This window comes from Solanum verrucosum, unplaced genomic scaffold (genome assembly GCF_900185275.1).
Source record: "Solanum verrucosum unplaced genomic scaffold, falcon-dt-bn FXZP01000116.1, whole genome shotgun sequence".
Classification (NCBI taxonomy): Eukaryota; Viridiplantae; Streptophyta; class Magnoliopsida; order Solanales; family Solanaceae; genus Solanum; species Solanum verrucosum.
The window spans coordinates 630,324-638,329 of NW_026020293.1; positions in this window are offsets into that span (position 1 = coordinate 630,324).

Below are 8,006 nucleotides of genomic sequence, written 5' to 3' on the forward strand. Positions count from 1 at the left end.
TTTTCAGTTCTGCAAGCTTCCTCACAATCATCTGACCATTGGAACTTAACCTTTTTCTGAGTAACTTAGTCAATGGAGAGGCTATGGATGAAAATCCTTCCACAACCGTCTGTAATAGCCCGCTAAACCCAAGAAACTTCTGATATCTGTAGCAGAGGTAGGTCTGGGCCATTGTTTCACTGCTTTATCTTCAGTGAATCTACTCGAATTCCTTCACTAGACACAAAATGCCCAAGGAAAGCAACTGATTGTAACCAAAACTCGCACTTGTTAAACTTTGCAAATAACTGGTGATCTTTGAGAGTTTGCAGAACAACTCTCAAATGACTTGCATGTTCTTCCTCATTCCTAGAGTAAATGAGATATCATCAATAAAGACGATAACGAACAAGTCCAAGTACTGCTTGAATACTCTGTTCATCAAATCCATGAAAGCTGCAGGAGCATTGGTTAGTCCAAATGACATAACTACAAATTCATAATGACCATATCGAGTTCTAAAGGTGTCTTCGGAATGTCACTATCTCTGACTCTAAGCTGATGATAACCTGATCTGAGGTCTATCTTTGAGAAATGACTAGCACCCTGAAGTTGGTCAAACAAGTCATCAATCCTGGGGATAGGATACTTATTCTTGATTGTGACTTTGTTCAACTGCCTATAGTCAATACACATTCTGAGAGAACCATATTTCTTCTTTACGAACAATACTGGTGCACCCCATGGTGAAATACTAGGTCTAATGAAGCCCTTATCTAGAAGGTCTTTCAACTACTCTTTCAATTCCTTAAGCTTTGCTGGAGCCATTCTGTAAGGAGGGATAGAGATAGGCTGGGTATCTGGAAGGAGATCAATTCCAAAGTCTATTTCCCTTTCGGGAGGAACTCCGGGAAGATCTTCTGGAACACTTCTGGAAACTCATTAACCACTGGAACTGACTCAAGAGTTGGGGTTTCGGAACTAGAATCCTTAACCTGAACTAGATGATAGAGATAACCCTTAGAGATCATCTTTCTAGCCTTAAGGTAAGAAATGAATCGACCCATAGACGCTAAGCTACTACCCTTCCATTCTAAGATTGGTTCGTCTGGAAACTGAAAACGAACAATCCTAGTCTACAATCAATTGAGGCATAACATGAATGTAACCAATCCATGCCTAGAATGACATCGAATTCTACCATTTCTAACTCTACAAGATCTGCTGAGGTGACTTTCTGAAAGACTGTGACAGGGCAATTTCTGTATACCCGTCTAGCTATAACTGGGTCACCGACTGGAGTAGAGACTGGGAAAGGTTCTGAAAGAGTTTCTGGACTAACACTAAATTGGACTACTATGTAAGGAGTTACAAAAGACAAAGTAGCCCCTGGATCTAACAATGCATAAACATCAAGATCAAAGACTCGTAACGCACCAGTGACTACATCAGGAGAATCTTCCTGATCTTGACGAGCCTGAAGAGCATAAAGCCTGTTTTGGCGCTGTCCGCCACCAATACCAGAAGAGTTACCCTGCTGAGTCGGGCGACCTGCTGGTGCTGCTGAAGTTGTAAACTGAGCTCTACCATTATTTCCTCCTTGACCTTGTCTTGAAGGACAATCCTTCAATCTATGACCAGATTGGCCACACCCAAAGCATCCTTCCTTACCTGCAAGGCACTCGCCCGGATGGTTCCTACTACATTTCGGGCAAGTTGGGTAGGTTTTGGTGCCTGAAACACTACCTTGAGACTTAGAGCCTGACGCCCTACCTTTCTGATCATTACGGAACCTGGGGGATGGAACACTAGCTGATGAAGGGGATGGAGTCGAAGACTTCTGCTGAAAATGCGAGCGGTTTCCACCACTCGATTTCTGTTGGGAATACTCATAGTTACCTGTTCTTGTTTTCTTAATCTCTTTAGCCTGTTCCCTAAGCTTATCACCCTCAACCTGCTGAGCATGAGTCATGAGCCTAGAGATGTTCATGTCTCCCAACAACATAGCATTCCTGCACTCTATTTTCACTAAGTCTGACACTCCATAGAGAAACTTATTCATCTGAGCCCTGGAATCAGCAACCATGTGAGGAGCATACCTGGAGAGTTGGTTAAACTTGAGCCCATACTCTTGGACAGTCATGTTACCCTGCCTTAAGTTGATAAATTCCTGGGCCCTTGCTTCTCTCAACTCTATGGGGAAAAACCTGTCTAGAAAGGTTTCGCTGAAACATTCCCAAGTAATAGGAGCGGCATATGTACCCATGTTCTCCTTCCACTGAGTATACCAGATATGAGCTACATCCTTAAGTTGGTAAGATGCATACTCTACCCGATCATTCCCAGTGACCTGCATTACCTCAAAGATGTTCTTGATCTCATCCAAGAAATTCTGGGGATCTTCACCAGTCTGCGATCCTAAGAACTCTGGAGGATTCATCCTAACAAAGTCATGGACCCTTGCTGCTGCTGATCCACCATCTGCATTCACAGGAGCTTGAACCCGCTGATTGTTCTGGTAAGCGACACTCTGAGCCAACATCTGAATGGCATTCCTGAATTCAGCATTTAAGACTTCTTGATCTGGAACTGGAGGAGCTGCATTTGCGTTCCTGGCATTCGCATTCCTGACGTAGGCTCTACGAGGAGGCATGATCACTGAAACGTAGAACGTCGAGTTAGAATGGAATTAGATCATACCTTACGCACGATAAGAGTAACAAGAAAATGAAGATTTTTCCTAAAGACACTTGTAGCCTCCCTCTCATTAGATGTGGTGCGCACTACACACCCATGAAAAGGACTCTACCTAGTGCGGCTTTTCAGACAACCTAAGACACTTAAACCTAATGCTCTAATACAAATTTTGTCACGCCCCGAGCTACCCCCGAGATGCGGACACGGGACCTAGGACCACAAGTGATCCCAAGCTAACCCTGCTGGCATGATCAGGAGCATACTAAAGATAATAAACTGATGAGGAAGCTAAATCATAAATAAATCTGAAAAGATGGGAAATACCTATATACTGTAACTGAATATATGAAATCTGAGAGTTTAATACAAAAGAAATATCAAACTCAAAACACTAAGTTGAATCTAGCTATGTCTGAAATAAGCCTCTAAACTGACTAGAAATGTTGGGACATGCCCCAACTAGATCTAGCAAAACTTAAACTAAAGACTAAAAATACTGAAAAGAAACTCATGACTATTGTCCTCGGAGAATGAGGACTCACCACTGATTTCTGCTGAACTGGAGATCGGGAACCGATATAAGCGTGATCTGGATGCTGAAAACCTGAACCTACATCACGAGAAGATGTAGTGCACGTATGCGTCAGTACTTGAAAGGTACTGAGCATGCAGGATAGAGTAAAGCTAAAAGAACATATAACTAAACAAAGCAATAAAGCAATGAAATAATCTGAACATGATATAGATACTGGATACTGAGCTAACTGAATGCAATGACCAATTTATAACACGCTGACTGAATACTGAATGAACTGTAAATGTGGTCAATGCAATAAAGTCTGACTGAACGGTGGGAGCTACTAATAACCGACATAAAACCACATGAGCTAAATGTGGAGTCTGATGTATACGTCCCATCGAGAGGACCCAATATACCCTGCCAGAGGTATAGAGGCATGCTGGCGTGATCACTAAACTGATGTTGCCCACAGAGGGGACTTACACCTACATGGCTCGTAGTTCCGGGACTATATGGGTACGCTGAAACCCTAGTCCAACTCGGTATTATGCTACTCCCAATGAATTAAGTAGTTAACTGGTTATGACTGAATTTCTGTAAATACTGGATAGCTCGAAACTGAACATGCAAACTGAGAATTCAACAATTAATCTGATAATTATGCATTCATAAACTGAGGAATGTAAAACTGAATAACTGAAATATCTGACCTAGCATGTGTAATTCAAGAACTAAAGAAATACATAGCTAGGGTTCTGAAATTCATGCGATAAACTGAGCAATAACATGATAATCTGATTTGGAACATTTAAATAACTAATTCATGATGATCTGTTGTAATTCTAGAAACCCTAGGTCTGTTGATAATCATGGAATCAAGAATCTGACTGAATTCTAGGTACCTAATAGGCGAAAAGAACCCACTAGTGAAATCCCACATACCTGGTGATGAATTCCACGGAGAAATCTTTCAATTTCGGGGCTGGAACTGATGGAACCTTGCTGCGTTCTTGAACTAGGGTTCATGACCTTTTTCTCCCTTCTTGCTTCTAATTTTCTAAGTTTTGATTAATGAATTTGACTTAGGTAATTTCTAGTTATGTTTCTAGGCTTAAACTAATTAAAACCTCATGATTTAGGGTCTAAACGACGTATCTTAGGGGTTAAACGAAATAGGAAAAGACCAAAGGACCCCTGAATTAACTGCTGTCGGAGTGACCTACGGATTGGACCTACGGGCCGTAGGTCAATCTACAGTCCGTAGATTGCGTCCGTAAGTCAAGCTTGCTCGACAGACCTTCACTAAAACGAGCATAACTTTTTACTCAGAGGTCGGAATTTAGCAAACTCGGTGGTCTTGGAAAGATAATTCAATTATCTATCTAACAATTGGTAATGGGACACATAATTCATTTTGTGCTAAAAGTTATGACCATCTGAAGTTGACCCATCAGAATTTTCAGCTAACTGGCTGCTAACCTTTAATCTACGGTCAGACCTATGGACCCTGGATCGAATGACGGTCCGTGCTGGTCAACCGTAGTTCGGGACTGAAGCTGGGCTTTTGGGGCATCGATCCACGGACACGAACTACGGTCCGTGACTTGACTTACGGACCGTAAGTCCGGCCGTGGGTCAACACTTAGCCAAATTTTCTGACTGAGTTCTGGGGAAGTTTTCTGTCACGAACCACGGACCTGCAGGATGGACCGTGAGTCCATCTACGGTCCGTGGATGGTGTCCGTGAGTTCCACCTGTAACACCAGAAATCTGAAATCTCTAATTTCGGATACGGGGTGTTACAATTCAGACCTTATAGGACATGTTGAGAGCTTGCGTGACTGATTTCAAGGGAAGTTGGGATAATCACATACCTCTCATATAGTTCACCTATAACAATTGCTATCATTCCAGTATTCAGATGGCTGCTTATTTGGCATTATATGGGTGTAGATGCAGATCTCCAATTGGTTGGTTTGAAGTAGCTGAAGCGGTATTGATTGGGTCAGATTCGGTTAATGAACCTATGTAAAAATTTCAGCTCATCAGAGATAGACTTAAGACAGCTTAGAGTCATCAAAAGTCCTATGCAGATTAGAGAAGGGACTTAGAGTTCGAAATTGATGATTGGGATTTTCTAAAGGTGTCACCTATGAAGGGGGTGATGAGATTTGGCAAGAAAGGGAAGCTCAGTCCTAGATATGTAGGTCCTTATAAAATCCTAAAAAGGGTTGGTAATATGGCATATGAGTTGGAGTTTCTAGCAGAACTAGCAGTGGTTCATCCAGTCTTTCACATTTCCTTGTTGAAGAAGTGTGTGGGTGATCAGACATCAATAGTACCATGAGAGAGTGTGGTTGTGAATGATATTCTCACCTATAAAGAAGTACCAGTTGAAATTCTTGACCGCCAAGTTCGTAGGTTGATAAATAATGAACTCACTTCAGTAATGGTTTTGTGAAGGAGTCAGTCTGTAGAGGGAGCTACTTGGGAAGCAGAAGCAACCATGAAGGCTAAGTTTCCTCATCTCTTTCTTTCCAATTTCGTTTCAGCTTGAGGTAATAGTTCCTCTCCAGTCTCTTAGATTACGCTTACGTAAATTCAGTCTTAGTATCATTTTCCCTGAGTTAAACTTGCATTTAAGCCTCTTTGCATGTTCATGGAACTCATATTAGTCAGATATCAGTTTCTAGTACTTAGTGGTAGGGATTGCAGCTCTTTCCCTCCATACTCAGCACGTTAGTTCTTCATTCGAGGATGAATGTTCCTAAGGGGGAGATAATGTAACACCTCATATCTCAAAATGAAGAAAAATCCTAGTTTTCAGAAAACAAGTGCCCGTACCGACGGAACCACCAACGGACCATAGGAAGGGTTCCATCATTAATGCCCAAATCTTTATAGTTTTTAATCACACCCACGATTGACCAGTACGGTCTGTGGTTGGACCTTTGGACCATAAGGGAGGGTCAGTAGCCAGTTAGAGGGAAATTAATGTTAGGTCAACGTCAAATGGTCATAACTTTTAGCACAAAAGGAATTAGGTGGCGCATGACCTACCAAATGATAGATAATTAAATCATCTTTCCAACACTATCGAGTTTTCTAAAATCTCATCTTCGAGTGAAAAGTTATGTTCATTTTAGTGAAGCCCTATCGGAAAGACTTGACCAACAAACCCTACCTATTGTTGGTAGGTCAAATGACGGTCCGTAGGTCCTTTGTGGATGGCATTCATTAGCTTTTAAGTTAAGGCCATTTAGGTCTTTTCCTATGCGTTGGGGCCCTGAAACTACGTTATTTAATTCTTAAACTAAATCGTTTTACTCGGTCTAAGGCTAATAACTTAGTCAGACTTATCCAGAACCCTCATTCTCCAAAAATCATTTAAACTTAGAGCAAAAAGAAGGGGAAAAGTCGATCAAACCTCTCAAGAACACGCAACAGCTTTTCTTCAGTTTCAACATCGAAAGCAAAGGATTTCTCCATAGATTTTGTCACCAAGTATGTGGGATTTCACTAGTGGGTTCCTTTAATCCACTAGGTCCCTAGAATTCTGTCAGATTCTTTATTTGCTATATGTTACTTAGACCTAGGGTTTCTAAAACCTTAGATATTGGTTGTGATTTAGTTGTTATAGTATTCTTAATTAGATTATCATATATTCGTGTAATCGTTGCTTAGTTCCTTGCATGAAAATCAGAACCCTAGTGGTGTAGATTCGCTTAGTTCATGAATTATACTTTGCTTAGTTTCCTGTAGGAAACTTAGAACCCTAGTTGTGTAGATTCTTTTAGTTCATGAATTACACTTGCTAGGTCAATTAAGCAGATATACATGCTCTAGTTTCGAATGTTTCATTGTCACTACCTAAATGTTGCATTCTCATATTTGCATGTCAGAATATTGAGCTATCGAGTAGTTCAATTGTGTTATGTCATACACATTTCCAGTTGGGAGTAGGCTCATCACTGAGTTGGACTAGGGTTGTAACACCCAAAAACTAGTATACTAAACTAGAGCTAAACGTGTGGGTTAAATTCAAGGAAAATGGACAAGGGAATATTATACATTGGAACTAGTTGAAGAAGAACACTTAAGTTGCCTTGACCCACTTGGCGATGGGCAGTACCATTGCTAAAGTTACTTGGCGGTTAGCCAAAGCGAGCTAGAGTTGCCCGTTGGACTGCCTATGGGGCTTAAGTTTCTGGAAAATTGGACGAGCTAGGTCGGGGCTCACCAACCCTGTTGGCGCATTGCCCAAAGGCTCCTCTCTATCGCCTAGCAGGCTGCCTCCATGAAGTAGATACTGGAAATTTTGGCGAGCCAAGGGACCACTTGGCGAGTCACCAAGTGCCCATGGCGAGCTAAAACATGCAGATATGTAACTTTTAAGTGGGAGTCTTAGGGGTGTTTTGCTATTTTCTCTAAATTGATACTACATCGTTTAACTCTTTCCCTAGTGAAGTATATAAGCTTTTCATACTCAAAATTTCCCCAATTAAATCACTCTCCCTAGAATCTGAAAGAAAAACCCAAAAACTTCATCCTCTCCAAAAGAAATTCTTTCTCTAGAACTCAAGGAAGAAGAAGATTGAAGCTAGGGCTTGAAGAAACAAGGCTTTTTTACTCAATTTCATTGGAATCTCATAACTAAGGTATGGTAGTCCTTCATCCATGGATAGTTTTCATCCATGGAGTCCCTCCAAACTCAATTTCAAAAGATAGAAATTTCCCCAAAAGCAAGGGTTTGTCTCCAAGTTATGCGTTCCTTTCAAAAATGATTCTAATGTTTGATCTAGTATATATT